The sequence below is a fragment of the Loxodonta africana genome, chromosome X (genome assembly GCF_030014295.1).
Source record: "Loxodonta africana isolate mLoxAfr1 chromosome X, mLoxAfr1.hap2, whole genome shotgun sequence".
In the NCBI taxonomy this organism is placed as follows: domain Eukaryota; kingdom Metazoa; phylum Chordata; class Mammalia; order Proboscidea; family Elephantidae; genus Loxodonta; species Loxodonta africana.
Window position 1 is genome coordinate 66,500,263 of NC_087369.1, and position 18,770 is coordinate 66,519,032.

Here is an 18,770-nt window from a genome sequence, read left to right on the forward strand (position 1 = left end):
AAAGAGTCAGAGAGGTGCCGAATGGATAAAGAAAATGATAACTCTATATGCTGCCTACAAGAGACACACTTTAGACTTAAAGACATAAACAAACTAAAGCTCAAAGGATGGAAAAAATACATATCAAACAAATGACAGTCAAAAAAGAGCAGGAGTGGCAACATTAATTTCTGACAAAATAGAATTTGAAGTTAAATCCACCACAAAGGATGAGTAAGGAGGCTATATAATGATCAAAGGGACAATTTACCAGGAAAATATAACCATATTAAATATACATGCACCCAATGACAGGGCTTCAAGATACAAAAAACAAACTCTAACAGCATTGAAAAATGAGATAGACACCTCCACAATAACAGTAGGAGATTTCAACGCACCACTTTCAGTGAAGGACAGAACATCCAAAAAGAAGCTCAATAAACACATGGAAGATCTAGATACCACAATCAAACAACTTAACCTCATAGACATATACAGAACATTCCACCTAACAGCAGCCAAATATACTTTCTTTTCCTACCCACATGGGACATTCTATAGAACCGACCACATATTAGGTCACAAAACAAGGCTAAACAGAGTCTAAAACATCAAAATATTACAAAACAACTTTTCTGACCATAAAGCCATAAAGCTAGAAATCAAAAACAGAAAAAACAGGGAAATCAAACAAATGGAATCTGAACAACACCCTGTTCAAAAAAGAATGGGTTGAGAGGTGGGGCCAAGATGGCTGACTAGGTAGAAGCTACCTCAGATCCTTCTTGCAAAAAAGACTCAGAAAAACAAGTGAATCGATCGTATACATGACAATATAAGAACCCTGACCATTAAACACAGATCTAAAGAGATGACCTGAGAGACAGAGACTGAGAACGAACAACCACGGGGAAGCAGCGACTGTTTTCGGAGTCTGGAGCCAGGGTCCCAGTCAGGAAACCTTGGCTCTGGGCTTTGGGCTGGGCACAGGGGAGCTAAGCACGGCATCCTGAGATGGTGAAAACACGGGACTCAGCCCTAGCCCCCATAAGTGACCTCGGGGGTAACCCAGCCAGTGCATGCAGGCAGTGCAGCGGTGTGGCTGACAGTAGGAGAAGACATCGGGAGGCAGCAACCGGTTTTGGAGTCGGGAGTGCGGTGTCCCAGCTGGGGAACCTTGGTGCTGGGCTTTTGACTGCGAGCGGAGGAACTGACCACGGCTTCTGAGACAGCGCAAGCATGGGACGTGGGCCTGACCCTTGGGGGCAATTTCTACCCAGAGAGCACACACAGTAGACGCGCCCCTCGGGAATCTCAGATAAAACAGTCATCCCAAGCAAGATAAGTAACTTTGTCTATATTCCGGGATGCTACTCTCTCCTATTTATCTGAACCCTCCCCTCCCCTTCCCAGGTGCCTTCATTAACATTGGAATTTCCTGAGCCAGAGAGTGAAGTGTTCTACGGTTTTTCTTTCTTTCTTTTTTTTTTTCCTAACCCATTCTCCTGGCCTGAGAGAAGCAGCTACAAAAAAACCAGGGACCAAAAATCCTTCCCTAATTGGACTAAAAATACAGAACCAGCTCCAGCCAAACATATGTGATACACAGTCTCGGGCTTTCATCCCTACAGGGAACAAGGTGGTTATTATAATGCAAAGGCATTTCTGATAGGGATCTGACTGTAATTGTTTTAGCAGATTACTGGAAAGACAAGTTTCCCAGGTCTGATATCTCTGAGTATTCAACAGAGCCCTCACTGACCCACAACAGGGAACTGAGGGCTGAAGCTCCCCCCAGACCACCTAGCTTCCTGCCTTAGGGGTCTAAGGAGGGTGACACCTACCAATCTGTAGAGGTACTTGCATTGGGGGCCTAAGGTACAGCTGCAGAGCCCACCCACCAACGTGCTTTAGGAATAGAGACACACCTACCTCACTGGCACTTGGAGGAAGCCTGTCAGCATCCTGACCCCCCTGGAGAGTGAACCCCAGCTGCTACTAGAATCTGGTGCACACAACTATCACCACTACTTCTCTAGGTGGATAGGTGACAGTCTGCACCACACACTTGATGACCCAAAATCAGATTCTACTCAAGAGTAGTGAATGGACTCTTAGGCTTATATATCCAGTAACAGCCCAAACCAGCTGGTAATAGGACATAAGTGATTCAAGGGCTACAACAATCAAGACAGCGCAATCTAGTAGCCCATCTACATATATTGAAAGAAAACAAAACAAGACTCAGTGAGCAAATATAGAATAAATCACTACAATATCTTAGAGATGGCTCAGAGACAGCAGTCGGTATCAAACCACATAAAGAAGCAGACCATGATTGCTTCTACAACTCCCCAAACAAAAGAATCAAAATCTTTCCCAAATGAAGATACAATCCTGGAATTGCCAATGCAGAATAAAAAAACTAATTTACAGAATGCTTCAAGACATCAGGGATGATCTCAGAAATGAAATAAGGCAATCTACAGAAAAAGGCAAGGAACACACTGATTAAGCAGTTGAAGAACTCAAAAAGATTATTCAAGAACATAGTGGAAAAATTAATAAGCTGCAAGAATCCATAGAGAGACAGCATGCAGAAATCCAAAAGATTAACAGTAAAATTACAGAATTAGACAACTCAATAGGAAGTCAGAGGAGCAGACTTGAGCAATTGGAATGCAGGGTGGGGATAAGGAGGACAAGGGAATTGACACCAATATAGCTGAAAAAAAATGAGATAAAAGAATTAAAAAAAATGAAGAAACCCTAAGAATCATGTGGGATTCTATCAAGAAGAATAACTTGCGTGTGATTGGAGTCCCAGAACAGGGAGGGATAACAGAAAATACAGAGAGAATAGTTTAAGATCTGTTGGCAGAAAACTTTCCTGACATCATGAAAGACGAAAGGATATCTATCCAAGATGCTCATCGAACCCCATTCAACACTGACCCAAAAAGAAAATTACCAAGACATATTATCATCAAACTTGCCAAAACCAAAGATAAAGAGAAAATTTTAAAAGCAGCCGGGGATAAAAGAAAGGTCTCCTACAAAGGAGAATCAATAAAAGTAAGTTCAGACTACTCGGCAGAAACCATGCAGTCAAGAAGGCAATGGGATGACATATATAGAGCACTGAAGGAGAAAAACTGCCAGCCAAGGATCATATATCCAGCAAAACTCTCTCTCAAATATGAAGGTGAAATTAAAATATTTACAGATAAACACAAGCTTAGAGAATTTGCAAAAACCAAACCAAAGCTACAAGAAATACTGAAGGAAATTGTTTGGTCAGAAAACCAATAATATCAGCTACCAGCACAACACAAAGTCACAGAACAGAACATCCTGATATCAACTCAAATAGGGAAATCACAAAAACAAATTAGGATTAATTTTAAAAAGAAAAAAATTCTCAAAACAGGGAATCATTGGAGTCAATATGTAAAAGATCACAATAATCAAAAAGACGGACTAAATACAGGTGGCATAGAACTGCCATATGGAGAGGGAAAGAAAGGGATATAGGACAATACAAGTTAGGTTTTTACTTAGAAAAATAGGGGTAAATAATAAGGTAACCACAAAGAGGTATAACAACTCCATAACTCAAAATAAAAACCAAGAAAAACATAACGACTCAGCAAACATAAAGTCGAATACTATGAAAATGAGGATCACACAATTTACAAAAAAAAAAAGTCTCAGCACAAAAAAGTAAGTGGAAAATGAAATTGTCAACAGCACACAAAAAAGGCATCAAAATGACAACACTAAACACTTACCAATAATTACGCTGAATGTAAATGGACTAAATGCACCAATAAAGAGACAGAGAGTCTCAGACTAGATAAAGAAACACGATCTGTCTATATGCTGCCTACAAGAGACACACCTTAGACTTAGAGACACAAACAAACTAAAACTCAAAGGATGGAAAAAAATATATCAAGCAAACAATAAGCAAAAAAGAAGAGGAGTAGCAATATTAATTTCTGACAAAATAGACTTTAAAGTTAAATCCACCACAAAGGATAAAGAAGGACATTACATAAGGGTTAAAGGGACAATGGACCAGGAAAATATAACCATATTAAATATTTATGCACCTAATGACAGGGCTGCAAGATATATAAAACAAACGTTAACAGAACTGAAAAGTGAGACAGACACCTCCACAATTATAGTAGGAGACTTCAACACACCACTTTCGAAGGACAGGACTTCCAGTAAGAAGCTCGATAGAGACACGGAAGACCTAATTGCTACGATGAACCAACTTGACCTCATAGACTTATACAGAACACTCCACCCAACTGCTACAAAATATCCTTTTTTTCTAGCGCACATGGAACATTCTCTAGAATAGACCACATATTAGGTCATAAAACAAACCTTTCCAGAATCCAAAACATCGAAATATTACAAAGCATCTTCTCAGAAGACAAGGCCATAAAAGTGGAAATCAATAACAGAAAAATTAGGGAAAAGAAATCAAATACTTGGAAACTGAAAAAAAGACTGGGTTATAGAAGACATTAAGGAGGGAATAAAGAAATTCATAAAATGCAACGAGAATGAAAATACTTCCTATCAAAACCTCTGGGACACAGCAAAAGCAGTGCTCAGAGGTCAATTTATATCGATAAATGCATACATACAAAAAGAAGAGCGAGCCAAAATCAGAGAACTGTCCCTACAACTTGAAGAAATAGAAAGCGAGCAACAAAAGAATCCATTAGGCACCAGAAGAAAACAAATAATAAAAATTAGAGCTGAACTAAATGAATTAGAGAACAGAAAAACAATTGAAAGAATTAACAAAGCCAAAAGCTGGTTCTTTGAAAAAATTAACAAAATTGATAAACCATTGGCCAGACTGGCTAAAGAAATACAGGAAAGGAAACAAATAACCTGAATAAGAAACGAGAAGGGCCACATCACAACGGACCCAACTGAAATTAAAACTCATATCAGATTATTACGAAAAATTGTACTCTAACAAATTTGCAAACCTAGAGGAAATGGATGAATTCCTAGAAAAACACTACCTACCTAAACCAACACAATCAGAAGTAGACCAACTAAATACTCCCAAAACAAAAAAAGAGATTGAAACGGTAATCAAAAAACTCCCAACAAAAAAAAAGCCCTGGCCTGGACACCTTTACTGCAGAGTACTACCAAACTTTCAGAGAAGAGTTAACACCACTACTACTAAAGGTATTTCAAAGCATAGAAAATGACGGAATACTACCTAACTCATTCTATGAAGCCACCATCTCTCTGATACGAAAACCAGGTAAAGACATCACAAAAAAAGAAAATTACAGACCTATGTCCCTCATGAACATAGATGCAAAAATCCTCAACAAAATTCTAGCCAATAGAATTCAACAACATATCAAAAAAATAATTCACCACAACCAAGTGGGATTTATACCAGGTATGCAAGGCTGGTTTAATATTTAAAAAACCATTAATGTAATCCACCATATAAATAAAACAAAAGACAAAAACCACATGATCTTATCAACTGATGCAGAAGAGGCATTTGACAAAGTTCAACACCCATTGATGATAAAAAGTCTCAGCAAAATAGGAATTGAAGGAAAATTCCTCAACATAATAAAGGGCATCTATACAAAGACATAAAAAAAATTTTTTTTTTTTATACAAAGCCAAGAGCCAACATCACTCTAAATGGAAGGAGCCTGAAAACATTTCCCTTGAGAATGGGAACCAGACAAGGATGACCTTTATCACTGCTCTTATTCAACATTGTGTTAGAGGTCCTAGCCAGAGCAATTAGGCTAGACAAAGAAATAAAGGGCATCCGGATTGCCAAGGAGGAAGTAAAATTATCTCTATTTGCAGATGACATGATCTTATACACAGAAAACCCTAAGGAATCCTCCAAAAAACTACTGAAACTAATAGAAGAGTTTGGCAGTCTCAGGCTATAAGATAAACATACAAAAATCACTTGGATTCCTCTACATCAACAAAAAGAACATCGAAGAAGAAATCACCAAATCAATACCATTTGCAGTAGCCCCCAAGAAGATAAAATACTTAGGAATAAATCTTACCAAGGATGTAAAAGACCTATACAAAGAAAACTACAATGTGCTAGTGCAAGAAACTAAAAAGGACCTACTTAATTGGAAAAACATACCTTGCTCATGGATAGGAAGACTTAACATAGTAAAAATCTCTATTCTACCAAAAGCCATCTATACATACAATGCACTTCCGATCCAAATTCCAATGACATTTTTTAATGTGATGGAGAAGCAAATCACCAACTTCATATGGAAGGGAAAGAAGCCCCAGATAAGTAAAGCATTACTGAAAAAGAAGAAGAAAGTGGGAGGCCTCACTCTACCTGATTTTAGAACATATTAAACAGCCCCAGGAGTCAAAACAGCCTGGTACAACAACAGGCACATAGACCAATGGAACAGAATTGAGAACCCAGATGTAAATCCATCCACATATGAGCAGCTGATATTTGACAAAGGCCCAGTGCCAGTTAATTGGGGAAAAGATAGTCTTTTTAACAAATGGTGCTGGCATAACTGGATATCCATTTGCAAAAAAATGAAACAAGACCCATATCTCACACCATGCACAAAAACTAACTCCAAGTGGATCAAAGACCTAAACATAAAGACTAAAACGATAAAGATCATGGAAGAAAAAATAGGGACAACCTTAGGAGCCCTAATACAAGGCATAAACAGAATACAAAACATTACCGAAAATGATGAAGAGAAACCCGATAACTGGGAGCTCCTAAAAATCAAACACTTATGCTCATCTAAAGACTTCACCAAAAGAGTAAAAAGACCACGTACAGATTGGGAAAGAATTTTCAGCTATGACATCTCCGACCAGCGCCTGATCTCTAAAATCTATATGATTCTGTCAAAACTCAACCACAAAAAGACAAACAACCCAGTCAAGAAGTGGGCAAAGGATATGAACACACACTTCACTAAAGAAGATATTCAGGCAGCTAACAGATACATGAGAAAATGCTCTCGATCATTAGCCATTAGAGAAATGCAAATTAAAATTATGATGAGATTCCATCTCACTCCAACAAAAAAAAAACTGGCATTAATCCAAAAAACACAAAATAATTAATGTTGGAGAGGCTGCAGAGAGATTGGAACTCATACACTGCTGGTGGGAATGTAAAATGGTACAACCACTTTGGAAATCTATCTGGCGTTATCTTAAACAGTTAGAAATAGAACTACCATAGAACCCAGAAATCCCACTCCTTGGAATATACCCTAGAGGAACAAGAGCCTTCACACAAACAGATACATGCACACCCATGTTTATTACAGCTCTGTTTACAATAGCAAAAAGCTGGAAGCAGCCAAGGTGTCCATCAACGGATGAATAGGTAAATAAATTGTGGTATATTCACACAATGGAATACTACGCATCGATAAAGAACAGTGACGAATCTGTGAAACATTTCATAACATGGAGGAACCTGGAAGGCATTATGCTGAGTGAAATTAGTCAGAGGCAAAAGGACAAATATTGTATAAGACCAGTATTATAAGGTCTTGAGAAATAGTATAAACTGAGAGGAACACATACTTTTGTGGTTACGAGGTGGCTAGGGAGGGAGGGTGGGAGAGGGTTATTTACTGATTAGTTAGTAGGCAAGAACTACTTTAGGTGAAGGGAAGGACAATACTCAATACACGGAAGGTCAGCTCAATTGGACTGGACCGAAAACAAAGAAGTTTCCGGGATAAAATGAATGTTTCAAAGGTCAGTGGAGCAAGGGCGGGGTTTTGGGCACTATGGCTTACGGGACTTCTAAGTCAATTGGCATAATAATTTTATTATGAAAACATTCTGCATCCCACTTTGAAATGTGGCATCTGGGGTCTTAAATGCTAACAAGCAGCCATCTAAGATGCATCAATTGGTCTCAACCCACCTGGATCAAAGGAGAATGAAGAACACCAAGGTCACACGATAACTATGAGCCCAAGAGACAGAAAGGGCCACATGAAACAGAGACTTACATCATCCTGAGACCAGGAGAACTAGATGGTGCCTGGCCACAACCGATGACTGCCCTGACAGGGAGCACAACAGAGAACCCCTGAGGGAGCTGGAGATCAGTGGGATGCAGACCCCAAATTTTCATAAAAAGACCAGACTTAATGGTCTGACTGGGACTAGAGGAATCCCGGTGGTCATGGTCCCGAAACCTTCTGTTGGCCCAGGACAGGAACCATTCCCAAAGACAACTCATCAGACATGGAAGGGACTGGACAATGGGTTGGAGAGAGATGCTGACGAAGAGTGAGCTACTTGTATCAGGTGGACACTTGAGACTTTGTTAGCATCTCCTGTCTGGAGGGGAGATAGGAGGGTAGAGAGGGTTAGAAACTGGAAAAATTGTCACGAAAGGAGAGACTGGAAGGAGGGAGCAGGCTGACTCATTAGGGGGAGAGTAAATGGGAGTATGGAGTAAGGTGTATATAAGCTTATATGTGACAGAGTGACTTGCTTTGTAAACTTTCACTTAAAGCAGAATAAAAATTATTAAAAAAAAAACGAATGTGTTACAGAAGAAACTAAGGACAGAATTAAGAAATTCATAGCGTCCAATGAGAATGAAAACATTTCCTGTCAGAATCTTTGGGGCACAGCAAAAGCAGTGCACAGAGGTCACTTTATAGCAATAAATACACACATCCAAAAAGAAGAAATGGCCAAAATAAAGGAATTATTCCTACACAATGAACAAAGAGAAAGAAACAAAAGAAACCCTCAGGCACGAGAAGAAAGCAAATAATAAAAATTAAAGCAGAATTAAATGAAACAGAGAACAGAAAAACAATTGAAAGAGTTAACAAGACCAAAAGCTGGTGCTTTGAAGAGATTAACAAAATCGATAAACCATTGGCCAGGCTGACAAAGGAAAAACAGGAGAGGAAGCAAATAACCCGACTAAGAAGTCAGGTGGGTGATATTACAAAAGACGTAATTGAAATTAAAAGAATCATATGAGATTACGATGAAAAATTGTACTCTAACAAATTTGAGAACCTAGAAGAAATGGATGAATTCCTAGAAACACACTACCTACCTAAACAACACAAACAGAGATAGAACAACTAAATAGGCCCATAACAAAAGAAGAGATTTGAAAGGTAATCCAAAAACCCCCAACGAAAAAAAGCTCTGGTCCGGAAGGCTTCACTGCAGAGTTCTACCAAACTTTCAGAGAAGAGTTAACACCACTATTACTAAAGGTATTTCAGAGCATAGAAAAGGATGGAATACTCCCAGACGCATTCTATGAAGCCATCATAACCCTGATACCAAAACCAGGTAAAGACACCACTAAAAAAGAAAATTACAGACCTATATCCCTCATGAACTTAGATGCAAAAATCCTCAACAAAATTCTAGCCAATAGAATTCAACAACATATCAAAATATAATTCACCGTGACCAAGTGGGATTCATACCAGGTATGCAGGGATGGTTCAACATTAGAAAAACAATTAATGTAATCCATCATATAAATAAAACAAAAGACAAGAATCACATGATTTTATCAATTGATGCAGAAAAGGCATTTGACAAAGTTCAACACCCATTCATGATAAAAACTCTCAGCAAAAGAGGAATAGAAGGAAAAATTCTCAACATAATAAAGGGCATTTATACAAAGCCAATAGCCAACATCATCCTAAATGGAGACAGCCTGAAAGCATTCCGCTTGAGATCAGGAACCAGACAAGGATGCCCTTTATCACCGCTCTTAGTCAACACTGTGCTGGACTTCCTAGTCAGAGCAATTAGGCTAGATAAAGAAATAAAGGGGATACAGATTGGCAAGGAAGAAGTATCTCTATTTGCAGATGACATGATTTTATACACAGAAAACCCTAAGGAATCCTCAAGAAAAGTATTGAAACTAATAGAAGAGTTCAGCAGAGTATCGGGATACAAGATAAACATACCAAAATCAGTTGGATTCCTCTACACCAACAAAAAGAACATTGAAGAGGAAATCACCAAATCAGTACCATTTACAGTAGCCCTGAAGAAGATAAAGTACTTACGAATAAATCTTACCAGAGATGTAAAAGACTTATACAAAGAAAACTACAAAACACTTCTGCAAGAAACCAAGAGACCTACATAAGTGGAAAAACATACCTTGCTCATGGATCTTAACATTATAAAAATGACTATTCTACCAAAAGCGATCTATACAGTTATTGCAATTCTGATCGAAATTCCAACGACATTCTTTAATGAGATGGAGAAACAAATCACCAACTTTATATGGAAGGGTAAGAGGTCCTGGATAAGTAAAGCATTACTGGAAAAGAAGAACAAAGTGGGAGGACTTATTCCACCTGATTTTAGAACCTATTATACCACCAGAGTAGTTGAAACAGGCTGGTACTGGTACAACAACAGATACATAGACCAATGGAACAGAGTTGAGAATCCAGACATAAATCTATCCACATATGAGCAGGTGATATTTGACAAAGGCCCCAAAACCATTACACGGGGAAAAGACAGTCTTTTTAACAAATGATGCTGGCATAACTGGATATCCATCTGCAAAAAAATGAAACAAGACCCATACCTCACTCCATGCACAAAAACGAGCTCAAAATGGGTCAAAGACCTAAATATAAAATCTAAAATGAAAAAGATCATGGAAGAAAAAAATAGGGACAATGCCAGGAGCCCTAATACATGGCATTAACAGTATAGAAAACGTTATTAACAATGCAGAAACACCAGAAAAGAAACTACATAACTGGAGCTCCTAAAAGTCACACACCTATGCTCATTCAAAGACTTCACCAAAAGAGTAAAAAGATTACCTACAGATTGAGAAAAAGCTTTTAGCTCTGACAATTCCAATCAGCATTTGAAGTCTAAAATCTACATGATACTGCAAATCTGAACAACAAATATCAAAAAACCAAATTAAAAAATGGGCAAACGATATGAACAGGTACATCATCAAAGAAGACATTCAGGTGGCTAACAGATACATGAGGAAATGCTCACGATCATTAGCCACAGAGAAATGTAAATCCAAACTAAATGAGATAGGATTTCACCCCAACAAGGCTGGAATTAATCCAAAAAACACAAAATAATAAATGTTGGAGAGGTTGTGGAGAGACTGGAACACTTATACACTGCTGGTGGGAATGTGAAATGGTACAACCACTTTGGAAATCGGTTTGGCGCTTCCTTATAAAGCTAGAAATAGAACTACCATACAATCCAGCAACCCCACTCCTAGGAATATATCATAGAAACATAAGAACCTTCACACTGACAGATATATGCACACCCATGTTCATTGCAGCACTGTTTACAATAGCAAAAAGATGGAAGCAACCAAGGTGCCCATCAATGGATGAATGCATAAATTATGGTATATTCATGTAACGGAATACTACGCAGTGATTAAGAACAACGATGAATCCATGAAACATCTCATAACGTGGAGGAATCTGGAAGGCATTATGCTGAGTGTACAAATGTTGCATGCGACCAGTATTATTAGGACTCTAGAAAAAGTTTAAACACAGAAGGAAATATCCCTTGATGGTTATGAGCGTAGGGATGGAGGGAGTGCAGTGTTCCCTAATTAGATAGTAGACAAGAACTATTTTATATGAAGGGAAAGACAACATACAATATAGAAGAGTTCATCAGAACTGAATTAAACCAAAATCAAAGAAGTTTCCTGAATACAACCAAAATCTTCGAAGACCAGTGTAGCAGGGATGCGGGTCTGGGGACCATGGTTTCAGGGCACATCCAGGTCAATTGGTGTAACAAAACATATTAAGAAAATCTTCTGCACCCCACTTTGGTGAGTGGTGTCTGGTGTCTTAAACACTAGTAAGTGGCCATCTAAGATGCATCAGTTGGTCTCAACCCACCTGGAGCAAAGGAGAATGAAGAACACCAAAGACATACAGTAAAGATGAGGCCAAGAGACAGAAAGGGCCACACAAACCGGAGACTACATCAGCCTGAGACTGGAAGAACTAGATGGTGCCCAGATACCACCGATTACTGCCCTGACAGGGAACATGATAGAGATTCCCTGATGGAACAGGAGAACAGTGGGATGCAAATCTCCAATTCTTGCAAAAAGACCACACTTAATGGTCTGACTGAGACTAAAGGGAACCCAGAGGTCCTGGTCCCTGGACCCTTTGTTAGCCCAAGATTGGAACCATTCCTGATGTCAACTCCTCAGACAGGGATTTGACTGGACCATAAGATAGATAATGATACTGGTGAAGAGTGGTTCATGTAGGCACATGAGACCATGTGGGCAACTCCTTTCTGGAGGTGAGATATGAAGGAAGAGGGGAATAGGAGCTGGTTGAATGGACACAGGGAATACAGGGTGCAGAGGAGGAATATGCTTGTCTCATTAGAGGGAGAGCAGCTAGGAGTACATAGCAAGGTGTGCATAACTTTATGTATGAGAGACTGACTTGATTTGTAAACTTTCACTTAAAGCACAATAAATAAAGACACATTGGAAGGATTCAACAATAGATTATATCTGGCAAAAGAAATAATAAGTGAGCTAGAGGAAAAAGCTATAGAAATTATTTAGTCTCAAGAGAAATAGGGAAAAATTAGCAGAGCTAAATGGAATTGTAAGATACACCAAGTGAATCAACAGATGTGTCACGGGTATCCCAGAAAGAGAAGAAAGAAAGGTACAGAAAGAATCTTCAAAAAAATAATGGCAGAAAACTTCCCAGACTTGATGAAGGAGTTGAATTCACAGATCCAGGAAGCAGAATGAACTCTATCCAAGTAAAATAAAGTCAAAAAGACCCACACTGAGACACAGTATAAGCAAAGTCTTGAAAGCCAAAGATAAAGAGAGAATCCTAAAAGCAGCAAGGGAGAAGCAAATTTTAACATAAAAGGGGCCCTCAGTAAGACTAAGTGACGATTTCTCCTCAGAAATTTTGGAGGCCAGAAAGCAATGAAATGGCACATATAAATGCTGAAATAAAAGAACTGTCAGCCAAGAATTTTTTATTTAGGAAAACTGCCCTTCAGAAACAAGGGAGAAATTAAAACATTCCCAGATAAATGAAAGCTTAGGGAGTTTATTATCACCAAACCTGCCTTGTAAGAAATGATAAAGGGAGTTCTTCAGATAGAAAAGAAAAAGCACTAGAAAACTATTCAATGCCATACATGATGCTGGAGGGGGGAGAAGAGCTCTCCAGTAAAGGTAGTGTTATGGACAAATAAAAGGGCCACCTTTATGGTATTTTTAGTTAGTAACTTTAGTTGTTCTGTCTCACAAGCTTTCTAATGGCAAATGTACAAGAAATAAGTATAAATTTATGTTAATGGGCATATGATATATAAAGATGTAATTAGTGAAAACAACAGAGATGGGGAGGAGAATTATAGGAATAGAGTTTTTATACGTTATTTAAGTTAGCGTGGTCTCAAGTTCAACTAGGTTGTTGAAAGTTTAAGATGTTAAATGTAATCTTCGTGACAACTACAAAGAAAGTATTTTTAAAATATACACCGAAAAGACAAATAATCCAATAAAAAAATGGGCAAAGGACATGAATAGTCACTTTACCAAAGCGGACGTTCAGGCAGCAAACAAATACATGAAAAGATGCTCGTGATCATTAGAGATGCAAATCAAAACTACAATGACATACCATCAAACCCCTATAAGAATGGCAATGATGAAGAAAAAAACAAACAAACATAAAAACCACAGACAACAACAAATGCTGGCGAGGTTGTGGTGGAATTGGAACTCTTATACATTGCTGTTGGGGTTCTAAAATTGTACAACCACTATGGAAAACAGTATGGTGCTTCCTCGAAAAGCTAGAAATAGAAAAACTTTATAGTCCAGCAATCCTACTCCTAAGTATATGTCCTAGAGATATAAAAAAAAGAGATATAAGAGCAGTTAAATGAATAGACATATGCACACTTACGTTCATTACTGCTTTATTCACAATAGTAAAAAGATGGAAACAACCTAAGTGCCCATCAACAGATGACTAGATGAACTGTAATACATACATACAATAGAATACTACTCAGCTATAAAAAATAATGAGGAGTCCATGAAACATATCTTAACATGAATGAATCTGGAGAACATTATGCTGAGTGAAAAAAGTCAATCACAGAAAGACAAATATTGTATGGTCCCAGTATTATAAAAAGTCAAGTTCTTTGATTGTGTCATGGATTGAATGGTGTCCCCCCAAAATATGTGTCAATTTGGTTAGGCCATGATTCCCAGTATTGTGTGGTTGTCTTCCATTTTGTGATTTTCCTGTGTTATAAATCATAATCTCTGCTTCTTGTTAAAGAGGATTAGGGTGGGATGTAACACTCTTGCTCAGGCAATATCCCTGATCCAATGTAAAGGGAGTTTCCCTGGGGTGTGGCCTGTACCACCTTTTATCTTACAAGAGATAAAAGAAAAGGGAAGCAAGCAGACAGTTGGGGACCTCTTACCACCCTGAAAGAAGTCCCGGGAGCAGAGTGAGTCCTTTGGACCCGGGGTTCCTGCACAGAGAAGCTCCTAGTGCAGGGGAAGATTGAGAACAAGGAACTTCTTCCAGGGCCGACAGAGAGAGAAAGGCTTCCCCTGGAGCCGGCACATTGGATTCAGACTTGAGAGAATAAGTTTCTCTTTGTTAAAGCCATCCACTTGTGGTATTTCTGTTATAGCAGCACTCGATAACCAAGACAGATGGTTACCAGGGATGGGAGGGAGAGGGATGGAGAATCGCCTTGTAGATAGTAGAAACTCTTTCTTTTGGTGATGGGAAAGACAAGACCAAATATGGGTGAAGTCAGCACAACTTGGCCAAGTTAAACACACTAAGAAGAACATGAGAAAAAGGGACAATTTAGGTAAATGCTATAACATATACAATTTTGGAACAACAGTAAAAACAACCAAAAAATATGTATGCAGTTACATGAGTAGATATGAATGCACATATGTGTAAACAATGGCATACATGAGTAAATGCAGGTACATGTATAGATGTTCATGTAGGCATATTATACACACATTTGTGTGTGCTACATATAGAGCCACATATATAATAAACCATATGGGGTATGGGGTCACAGTTAAGGAGGCTTGCTAGACATATCCAAACAACCTGTGGGATTGGTTTACTGGGTTAGAAGGCTTGGGACCATGGTCTAGGGGTACAACTTAGTCAATTGACATAACATGTTGTTGTTGTTAGGTGCCGTTGAGTCGGTTCCGACTCATAGTGACTCTATGCACAACAGAATGAAACACTGCCTGGTCCTGAGCCATCCTTATGCTTGAGCTCATTGTTGCAGCTGCTGTGTCAATGCACCTCCTTGAGGATCTTCCTCTTCTCCGCGGACCCTGTACTCTGCCAAGCATGATGTCCTTCTCCAGGGACTGATCCCTCCTGATGACATGTCCAAAGTATGTGAGATGCAGTCTCGCCATCCTTGCTTCTAAGGAGCATTCTTGTTGTACTTCTAAGACAGGTTTGTTCGTTCATTTGGCAGTCCATGGTATATTCAATATTCTTCGCCAACACCACAATTCAAAGGCATCAATTCTTCTTCGGTCTTCCTTATTCATTGTCCAGCTTTCACATGCATATGATGCGATTGAAAATACCATGGCTTGGGTCAGGCGTACCTTAGTCTTCAGGGTGACATCTTTGCTCTTCAACACTTTGAAGAGGTCCTTTGCACCAGATTTACCCAATGCAATGCGTCTTTTGATTTCTTGACTGCTGCTTCCATGGCTGTTGATTGTGGATCCAAGTAAAATGAAATCCTTGACAACTTCAATCTTTTCTCCATTTATCATGATGTTGCTCATTTGTCCAGCTGTGAAGATTTTTGTTTTCTTCATGTTGAGGTGCAATCCATACTGAAGGCTGTGGTCTTTGATCTTCATTAGTAATTGCTTCAAGTCCTCTTCACTTTCAGCAAGCAAGGTTGTGTCATCTGCATAACGCAGCTTGTTAATGAGCCTTCCTCCAATCCTGATGCCCCATTCTTCTTCATATAGTCCAGCTTCTCGTATTATTTCCTCAGCATACAGATTGAATAGGTATGGTGAAAGAATACAACCCTGATGCACAGCTTTCCTGACTTTAAACCAATCAGTATCCCCTTGTTCTGTCTGAACAACTGCCTCTTGATCTATGTAAAGGTTCCTCAAGAGCACAATTAAGTGTTCTGGAATTCCCAGTCTTTGCAATGTTATCCATAATTCGTTATGATCCACACAGTCGAATGCCTTTGCATAGTCCATAAAACACAGGTAAACATCCTTCTGGTGTTCTCTGCTTTCAGCCAGGATCCATCTGACATCAGCAATAACCCTCGTTCCATATCCTCTTCTGAATCTGGCCTGAATTTCTGGCAGTTCCCTGTTGATATACTGCAGCAGCCGTTTTTGAATGATCTTCAGCAAAATTTTGCTTGTGTGTGATATTAATGATATTGTTCTATAATGATCACCTTTCTTGGGAATAGGCATAAATATGGATTTCTTCCAGTCAGTTGGCCAGGAAGCTGTCTTCCATATTTCTTGGCATAGACAAGTGAGCACTTCCAGAGCTGCATCTGTTTGTTGAAACATCTCAATTGATAGTCCATCAATTCCTGGAGCCTTGTTTTTTGCTAATGCCTTCAGAGCAGCTTGGACTTCTTCCTTCAGTACCTTTGTTCCTGATCATATGCCACCTCTGTGTATTCCTTCCATCTTCTTTTGACACTTCCTGCGTCGTTTAATATTTTCCCCATAGAATCCTTCACTATTACAACTTGAGGCTTGAATTTTTTCTTCAGTTCTTTCAGCTTGAGAAACACCGACCCTGTTCCCTTTTGGTTTTCCATCTTCAGCTCTTTGCACATGTCATTATAATACTTTACTTTGTCTTCTTGAGTCACCCTTTGAAATCTTCAGTTCTTTTTCTTCATCAATTCTTCCTTTTGCTTTAGCCGCTCGAAGTTCGAGAGCAAGTTTCAGAGTCTCCTCTGACATCCATCTTAGTCTTTTCTTTCTTTCCTGTCTTTTCAGTGACCTCTTGCTTTCTTCATGGATGATGTCCTTGATGTCATTCCACAACTCGTCTGGTCTTTGGTCGCTAGTGTTCAATGCTTCAAATATATTCTTCAGATGATCTCTAAATTCAGGTGGGATATACTCAAGGTCATATTTTGGCTCTCATGGGCTTGCTCTGATTTTCTTCAGTTTCAGCCTGAACTTGCATATGAGCAATTGATGGTCTGTTCCACAGTTGGCCCCTGGCCTTGTTCTGACTGGTGATATTGAGCTTTTCCGTCGTCTCTTTCTACAGATGTAGTCAATTTGATTGCTGTGCATTCCATCTGGTGAGGTCCATGTGTATAAAAAAAAAATAGTCGCCGTTTATGCTGGTAAAGAAGGTATTTGCAATGAAGAAGTCGTTGGTCTTGCAAAATTCTATTATTTGATCTCCAGCACTGTTTCTATCACCAAGGACATATTTTCCAACTACTGATCCTTCTTCTTCTTTTCCAACTTTTGCATTCCAATCGCCTGTCATTATCAATGCATCTTGATTGCATGTTCGATCCATTTCAGGCGGAAGCAGCTGATAAAAATCTTCTATTTCTTCATCTTTGGCCCCAGTGGTTGGTGTATAAATTTGAATAATAGTAGTATTAACTGGTCTTCTTTGTACTCATATGGATATTATCCTATCACTGATAGCGTTGTACTCCAGGATAGATCTTGAAACATTCTTTTTGATGATGAATGCAACACCATTCCTCTTCAAGCTGTCATTCCCAGCATAGTAGACTGTATGATCGTTCAATTCAAAATGGCCAATACCAGTCCATTTCAGCTCACTAATACCTAGGATATTGATGTTTATGTGCTCCATTTCATTTTTGATGATTTCCAATTTTCCTAGATTCATACTTTGTACATTCCAGGTTCTGATTATTAATGGATGTTTGCACCTGTTTCTTCTCATTTTGAGTCATGCCACATCAGCAAATGATGGCCCCGAAATCTTGACTCCATCCACGTCATTAAGGTCAACTCTACTTTGAGGAGGCAGCTCTTTCCCAGTCATCTTTTGAGTGCCTTCCAACCTGGGGGGCTCATCTTCCAGCAGTATATCAGACAGTGTTCCATTGCTATTCATAAGGTTTTCACTGGCTAATGCTTTTCAGAAGTAGACTGCCGGGCCCTTCTTCCTAGTCTGTCTTAGTCTGGAAGCTCAGCTGAAACCTGTCCTCCATGGGTGACCATGCTGGTATCTGAATACCAGTGGCATAGCTTCCAGCATCACAGCAACACACAAGCCCCCACAGTACGACAAACTGACAGACACATGGGGGTGATATAACATAGTTCAAAAAAATAATGTTTTACAATATAGTTTGGTGAGTAGCATCTGGGGTCTTAAAAGCTTGCCTGCGGCCATATAACATACAACTATTGGCCTCTACTAGTATGGAGCAAAGGAGATTGAAGGAAATCAAAGACTCAAAGAAGAAGCTAGTCCACGTGACTAATAGCCAAATAAACCACAGCCCCCTCCAGCCTGAAACCAGAACTGGATGGTGCCCAGCTACCACTACCATCCATTCTGACCAGGGACACAATAGAAGGTCCTGGATACAATGGCAGAAAAAGGTAGAACAAAACT